The sequence below is a fragment of the Cetorhinus maximus genome, chromosome 16 (assembly GCF_964194155.1).
Source record: "Cetorhinus maximus chromosome 16, sCetMax3.hap1.1, whole genome shotgun sequence".
Classification (NCBI taxonomy): Eukaryota; Metazoa; Chordata; class Chondrichthyes; order Lamniformes; family Cetorhinidae; genus Cetorhinus; species Cetorhinus maximus.
Window position 1 is genome coordinate 73,733,562 of NC_135894.1, and position 8,515 is coordinate 73,742,076.

The 8,515-nt window shown below is 47.2% G+C and overlaps 1 pseudogene; it reads right to left on the bottom strand.

Moving 5' to 3' along the window:
* Positions 1–327: 327 nt before the first annotated feature.
* Positions 328–1,178, bottom strand: LOC144691886 (NXPE family member 3 pseudogene; annotated as a pseudogene).
* Between the last annotated feature and the right edge of the window lie 7,337 nt (positions 1,179–8,515).

Here is an 8,515-nt window from a genome sequence, read left to right on the forward strand (position 1 = left end):
TTTGTTTTCAGGATGATGGGAACAGTTCCATTGAGAGGGGCATGAGTGATTTCTGTTCAACTTATAGGCATAATATCACTCCAGTGTGAACCAGTTGGAACTGTAGAATTTGTCCACCACCTTTTCAAGTGGTCTTTGATAACTTGTTATTCAATTTTCCATTCTTTACACCGAAGAAGCACTTGAACTTTCTTAAATTAATAAGAGCTCTAAATCAATGCATCAACAAAGATATAAACACTGATGGGCTCTGGAAGGTGTTTCAATTTCAAGTTTTTAATTGGCTCTCCAGTGTTGGGAAGTCTGGTTCTATACCTTGTGTTTTTATTACAATCTGGGCCAGAATAAAAATTGGGAAAACAAAACATAAACAAAAGAACATTCAGTGACATACCTTTGGAAATAACGCTTCTCTTCTCCAATTAAGAGACCTTTCTCATATCCTCCTTTAGCATGGTTGATACGAGCAGAGCAGGGAAGCTTTTTTGGTTTGTAACAGAACCAGGGCTCCCCGGTCCTGAGATCAGTAAAGTTACAAAGTAGTTTAGTTTATGGCAAACAAAGATTACACACAGTGGTCTCTGAAGCACCTCTGTATTTGAAGGCACTTTTAAAATACACTCTGTCTGGTCGTTCCTTGCGTAGCCTTTCAAGCACTTGGATCCCTTCACTGGGATGAACGAGGGAAACAGACACTTCAACTTTCCCTGGCCAAGATAAATTAAAATTTATATAGTAAAATCCATTTTGGTTATCTACAACTGTTCCTGCTGAACCAGCTTTTAAATCTGGGGTGTGGATCCGGCCTTGGAGATAGTCACCCCCATATTGCTTTGGGTGGCCTTCAAAATCAATCATTTGCAGCATCACTTGTAACTGATCCCCAACGTAGAAAGTCTTTGTAGAATTTAAAATTACAAAGCGGACATGTGCTGGGTTGCTGCTTTTCTGAAAGGGCACAGCAGGGCTGGGTGGTTTTGGCCATTCGGTCATTTTCATAAGGAATGTCCCCTCTGACCTTTCTTCAGGGGTGAAGCTGTGATTCTGGTAGCCACATTGCAACAGTCTGTGTGTCCAAGGGAGCTTCCTTGTTTCCACTTTCTGCCTCATTGTGGAATTAAACTTTGGAATTGGATAACTCCTCCATTTGGACTCTGATCCAGAAACGGAATATTTATCATACTATCAAAAGGAAGAACGTTTTAATTAATATCTTTTCCATTCCCATCATACACCTGTTGCTTTCCAATGCACAACCTCCTCTAGTCAAAAAAGAAGTCAGGAAATTTAGTTCAGATCACAGAATTCATTAGAGTTACGACTTCATGATTAAAGGGTTAATACTTTAATGAAGCAGTGTGTATCTAGTATGTTATATTCTCAGACTGCATCTCAGACCAGGAGAGGAAATAACTCTGTACAAAGTTTGACAGTGAACCTCAGAGTCTGAGGTCAGTGTCTGAACTGACTGGACCAGGAAAGTTCCAGATTTAATTCGCAGTGTGTGCAGAGTTACCCTCAGCATTAATGAGTTAGTGAGGGGAAAAACGTATAATCGTTCAGTATTCCCACTCCTGATCACTGTTCAATGACCCCTATTAGAAGACCATAGCATGAATTTTATATTCTGTGGTCAGGCACGCAGCCAACCCGAAGGCAAGTGAAATTGCGCAAAATGACGTTGGGCGTGCGTCCTGCATTTTTAACAAATTGTCACCCATAGGCCGGATAAAAAGGGTCTGGAGCATTGCCATTGTGAGTAGTGAGGAGTTCAGGAAATAGTTTGCTGCTGGTTGATGAGTGAAACTTGACAGCTCTATCTCTGTTTTGAGCTTCAGTCTTTGCTAGTCTTCATTCCAGGACTCATTGGTGTCTCCAATCCACCTGGAGGATTTATAAAGTGTGGACCCTTCCGGTCTCCAGACAGCTTTCTGTTTCTTTGGTAATGGGGATTGTCTACTCTGCTGGTGGCACCTCCTCTGAGGAGGAGGAAGAGAGGGGTACAAGAGAGAGGAGGCCAGGTGTCCATAGGCAGCAACCAAGGGAGCAACCTGTGGGAGGAGAAGCGCAGGCACAGGGAGTCCAAGGCAGAAGGGGCCACTATCCTGCTGCCAGGGTTTTCAGGCAGTGATGCAGCTACCTCAACATGTCAGAGGTGCAATGCCGAAGGATGCTCTGCCTCTCCAGGGAGACTGTGACCTCCATTTGTCAGATAATTGGGCCAGAGATCACCTCCAACTGTGTGGGTGGCCACCCCATGTCAGAGGCGCTGAAGGTCACAGTGGCCCTCAACTTCTATGCCTTTGGCTCTTTCCAGAGGTCAGTGGGACATTGGTATGGAGTGTCCCAATCAGCTGTCCATGTTTGTGTCAAGCTGTTGGCTGATGCTCTGTTCAGGCGGGTCATGACATTTATTAATTTCCAGATGAACAGGGCCTTCCAGGCAGAGCGAGCCAGAGGCTTTGCGGCAATTGCTGGCTTCCCCTGCGTCCAGGGTGCCATTGACTGCACACACGTGGCCATCAAGGTGCCAGCAGGTGAGCCCGGTGCCTTCATCAACAGGAAGGGCTTCCACTCCACGAATGTGCAGATAGTGTGTGATCACAGGATGCAGATTCTACAAGTCTGTGCAAGGCAGCTCCCACGACGCCTGCATCCTCAGACACTCCCAGGTGCCAAGGTTGCTCATGCCTCCAGCTCGACTGGATGGATGGCTGCTGGGTGACAAGGGCTATCTATTGAAGAAGTGGCTTATGATGCCTCTCAGGCAACCAAAAACAGAAGCAGAGTAGAGGTATTATAGGAGCCATGTCTCCACAAGGGCAGTGATTGAGAGGACCATAGGTCTGCTGAAGATGTGCTTCTGATGCTTGAACCATTCAGGGGGAGCATTACAATACCGCCCCCAGAGCGGGTGTCACTGACAGTGGTTGTATGCTGCGCTCGCCACAATCTGGCACTGGAACGGGGGTACCCACAAGAGCAAGAAGATCTTGAGGCAGCTCCTCAGGCCACAGATGATGACTCCAGTAGTGGATCAGAAGAGAAGCCCGGGGAAGAACATGGTGAGAGTGTGGAGGCAGACCTCTGGAACCCTCAGGGAGGCAGGGTCACCAGGGAGGCCTTGATCCAACACCCCTTCAGCTAGGCTGCCAAGGCACTGCTTCCACCTCATGCCAGAGATGTCGCCTCCTTACTAGATGTTTGAAATGACCCAATCCATTGAACCCAAAGTCCACTCAGTGCCTGTGCAATAAAGTTCAGAGCCACTTACATCCAGCATGAGATACTGGCGTGTCCTGCACCCACAGAACAAGTGAAGCATACTCGGGCCATTAACGCAAAAGCAAAATTTATAATGTTGGCACTCGCAGAAAATGAACATAACAATATAAGGCGTTAATGGTCACACCAGTAAACAAACTAACAAAACATGGCAGAACAGAAGACCATCCATGAACAGTCCCTCTTGCACTCACGGTGTCTTAAACTTACATTTGCGAGTGCTGCATCTTGGTGACCCCCACTACTGGCAGTGGCATTGGAGGCAGCCTGCTGACTGTGCTGTCCCATTGGCCTTGATGACCTTGGCGGTCGTACTCTGCCCAGTGGAACCTGTGCTGGCCCCGCCTGGGAGTGAGAATACAGTGCCAAGGTTGGGCGCTCCTTAGTCTTCGCTGCCTCATCGGATGCCACGGTCGCTGGCAGTGCTGCTGCTGTCATCCAGAACATCCTGTGAGGAGCCCGCAGAGACATCAAGCAGTTTGTGCGCCAACTTGAGGTCGGTCTGGACCTCCCTGCTCACCATTGGTGGACAGGCACCTAGCAGAGATACTAGGTGCCACATCCACCTCTCACACTGGCAGTGACCTCCTGAGGTCATTGTCTGTGTGAGTGTTTGCAGGTCCAAGTGCAACCCCAGGAACCCTTGATTCTGTCCTTGGAGCTGCCTCTCCATAAGAGTCGCCACTCTCTCAATGCAAGAGGAGAACCAGGATTTTCACAGTTCAAAACAGTGAGAGGAGAGCTGGGATTTTCACAGTTTAAAACAGCGAGAGGAGAGCTGGGATTTTCACTGTTTAAAACAGCGAGAGGAGAGCTGGGATTTTCACTGCTTAAAACAGCGAGAGGAGAGCCGGGATTTTTACTGTTTAAAACAGCGAGAGGAGAGCTGGGATTTTTACTGTTTAAAACAGCGAGAGGAGAGCTGGGATTTTCACAGTTCAAAACAGCGAGAGGAGAGCTGGGATTTTCACAGTTTAAAACGGTGAGTGGAGCGCTGCCCATCTCTGACACTTCCCTTCCCTTCCTTGACCTCTCTGTCTCCATTTCTGGTGATAGACTGTCCACCAATATTCATCACAAGCTTACCGACTCCCACAGCTACCTCGACTACAGCTCCTCACACCCCGTTTCCTGTAAGGACTCCATCCCATTCTCTCAGTTCCTTCGCCTCCGTCGCATCTGTTCTGATGATGCCACTTTCAAAAACAGTTCCTCTGACATGTCTTCCTTCTTCCTTAACTAAGGTTTTCCACCCACGGTGGTTGACAGGGCCCTCAACCGTGTCCAGCCCATCTCCCGCGCATCCGCCCTCACACCTTCCTCTCCCTCCCAGAACCATGATAGGGTCCCCCTTGCCCTCACTTATCACCCCACCAGCCTCTGCATTCAAAGGATCATCCTCTGCCATTTCCGCCAACTCCAGCATGATGCCACCACCAAACACATCTTCCCTTCACCCCCCCCCCGGCAGTATTCCGCAGGGATCGTTCCCTCCGGGAAACCCTGGTCCACTCCTCCATCACCCCCTACACCTCAACCCCCTCCCACGGCACCTTTCCATGCAACCGCAGAAGGTGCAACACCTCCCCTTTTACTTCCCCTCTCCTCACCGTCCAAGGGCCCAAACACTCCTTTCAAGTGAAGCAGCATTTCACTTGCACTTCCCTCAATTTAGTCTATTGCAATCGTTGGTCCCAATGCGGTTTCCTCTACATTGAAGAGACCAAACGCAGACTGGGTGACCGCTTTGCAGAACACCTTCGGTCTGTCCGCAAGCATGACCCAGATCTCCTTGTCGCTTGCCATTTCAACATTCCACCCTGCTCTCATGCCCACATGTCTGTCCTTGGCCTGCTGCATTGTTCCAGTGAAGCTCAATGCAAACTCATCTCCTCATCCTCACCTCATCTTCCGACTAGGCACTTTACAGCCTTCCGGACTGAATATTGATTTCAACAATTTTACATCATGAACTCTCTCCTCCATCCTCACCCCCTTTCCGATCCCCCCCCCAACTTTTTTTCCTAATAATTTATATAGATTTTTCTTTTCCCACCTATTTCCATTATTTTTAAATGTATTTCCATCCACTGTTTTATCTCTACCTTTTAGCCTATTTCGATTCCTTCACCCCACCCCACCCCCACTAGGGCTATCTGTACCTTGCTTGTCCTGCTTTCTAACCTTAATTAGCACATTCCTTAGATAATATCACCACCTTCAACACCTCTTAGTCCTTTTGTCTATGACATCTTTTGGCTATCTCCACCCATCACTGGCCCTCTATCCAGCTCTACCTGTCTCACCCCCACCCCCCTTAAACCAGCTTATATTTCACCTCTTTTCTATTTTTACTTAGTTCTGATGAAGAGTCATATGGACTCGAAACGTTAACTGTGTTCCTCTCCGCAGATGCTGCCAGACCTGCTGAGATTTTCCAGGTATTTTTATTTTTGTTTTGGATTTCCAGCCTCTGCAGTTTTTTGCTTTTATCTGAGTGGAGCGCTGGGCTTTTTACAGTTTAAAACAGTGAGAGGAGAGCCGGGAGCACACGGAGAGTGGACCTGCATGAGAAGGGCAATAGCAACGGGAGATAAAAAGCGATGGCAGAGAGGCCCTTCAACCTGTTTCTGCCTGTCAGGGCCAAAGTGCGACATAACAGGAAAATGGGTAGGTGATTGGCAGGTATCTCTTCCCTGTCTCTTTTGATTGGCCAAGTGGTTTAAATCAGGAGATGTTGTTATATCTGTAGAGTGCAGTTAACAAATATACTTTTAAAATATTTAACATTAAATTAATGAATTAAATAGAATAGAGATGGCTGGGCAGGCGATGTGTTGCAGCTGTGGTATGTGGGGGCTGGTGGATGCCAGTGCGATCCACAGTGGCCACACCTGTAGCAAGTGTTGGCTGCTTGAGGAACTTCGGCTCAGAGTTGATGAGTTGAAGTCTGAGCTGTGGACACTGCGACACATCGGGGTGGGTGGAAGCGTTACCTGGACATTGTTTCGGGAGGCAGTCACACTCCTTAGATTAATTACATCAAATTCAGTCCATGGTCAGGGGCAGGAGGGTGTGACTGTGAGTGGGGCAGGTATGGGGATCCAGAAATTAGCTTTGGATGGGCTTCAGCCAGTGCCCTTGTCCAATAGGTATGAGGTTCTTGCTCCCAGTGTGAACGAGGGCACAGACTGCAGGAAGGATGAGCAAACTGACCACAGCATCATGGTACAGAGCGCAATTCAAGCAGGTGGTGAAATGAGTAATGTAGTAGTAATAGGGGATAGCATAGTTAGGGGAATAGATATTGTCCTCTGCAGCAAAGGTAGAAAGTCCCAAAGGCTGTGTTACCTACCTGGTGCCAAGGTTAAGGATGTCTCTTCTGGGCTTTAAAGGAAGTGGCTGTAGATATAGTGGAGGCATTGGTCGAAATATTCCAGAACTGGATTGGAAAACTGCTAATGTGATGTCCCTGTTCAAGAAGGGAGGGAGGGAGACAAAAAGCAGGAAACTATAGGGCAGTCGGCCTAACATCTGTCTTTGGGAAAATGCTAGAGTCCATTATTAAGGAAGAAATAGCAGGACATTTAGAAAAACTTGACGCAATCAAACAGAGTCAACATGGTTTTGTGAAAGGGAAATCATGTTTGACAAATTTGCTAGAGTTCTTTGAAGATATAAAAAGCAGAGTTGATAAAGGGGAACTGGTAGATGTTGTGTATTTGGACTTCCAGAATTCGATAAGGTGCCACATAAAAGGTGATTGCACAAGATAGGAGCTCACGGTATTGGAGTAATGTATCAGCATGGATTGAGGATAGGTTAACACATAGAAGACAGAGAGTCAGGATTAATGGGTCTTTTTCAGGGTTGGAAAGACATAACCCGTGAAGTGCCACAAGTATCAGCCCTAGGGCCTCAATTATTTACTATCTATATTAATGACTTGGAGGAGGGGGCATAGTGTAGTGTACCCAAATTTGCTGATAATACAAAAATAGGTGAGAGGGCATGTTGTGATGAGGACATAACAAATCTGCAAGGGGATTGTGTGGGCAAAAACTTGGCAGGTGGAGTTTAATGTAAGAAAGTGTGAGGTCATGCACTTTGGTAGGAATAATCAAAAAGCAGACGATTAGTTAAATGGATAGAAACTCCAAAAAAGGGCAGCGCAGAGGGATCTGAGTGTTCTTGTGCATGAAACACAAGAAGTTAGCATGCAGGTGCAGCAAGTAATTGAGAAGGCAAATGGAATTTTGGCCTGTATTGCTAGGGGTTTGGAGTTTAAATATAGGGAAGTCTTGTTACAACTGCACAGGGTGTTGGTGAGGCCGCACCTGGAGTGCTGTGAACAATTTTGCTCCCTGTATTTAAGAAAGGATATACTGGCATTGGAGGCAGTTCAAAAGAGATTCACGAGGCTGATTCCTGGGATGAAGGGGTTGACTTGTCAAGAACAACTGAACAGTTTAGGCCTTTATTCATTAAAGTTTAGAATAATGATGGGTGACATTATTGAAACGTACAAGATTCTGAGGGGGCTGGACAGAACAGATGTTGAGAAGATGTTTCCACTAGTGGGGGAATCTCGAACTAGGGGGCATTGTTACAGAATAAGGGAACACTCATTTAAAACTGAGATGCGAAGGAATTTATTTTCTCAGAGGGTAATAAATGTCTGGAATTCTCTATCCCAGGCAGTTGTGGAGGCAAGGTCACTGAAGGCATTTAAAGAGAAGGTAGGTAGATTTTTGAAATATCAGGGAGTTGAGGGCTATGAGGAGCTGGCACAAAAAAGGAGTTGAGGCTTGGGGCAGATCAGCCATGATCTTATTGAATGGTGGGACAGGCTTGAGGGGCCGAATGGCCTACTCCTGCTCCTACTTCTTATGTTCTTATGTTCTAAGGAGGCAGTGTGCTCAGTGCTGGGGGTCACTGCATCACTCATGCTCCATATGGACTCTTCTAAGACATAGAACATGGCACGCAAACCCTCAGGAACCTCCGCCAGATCCTCCTGCGCATTCCGCTGAACACCCAGCATCTGCTGCGTAATGGACAACTCCAGAGGCTCATCATCTGCCTTGGACTCGGCATTGTCCTGGCCTCCAGCAGTCCTCCAGCCACTGGCATCCCAAACACACTCTGCCTCTGCCTGTTCCTCATACAAGGATGCCGTGCCCTCACCGCTGTGCACTGACATTGTAGCCGATGATCTAATGCCCACCGA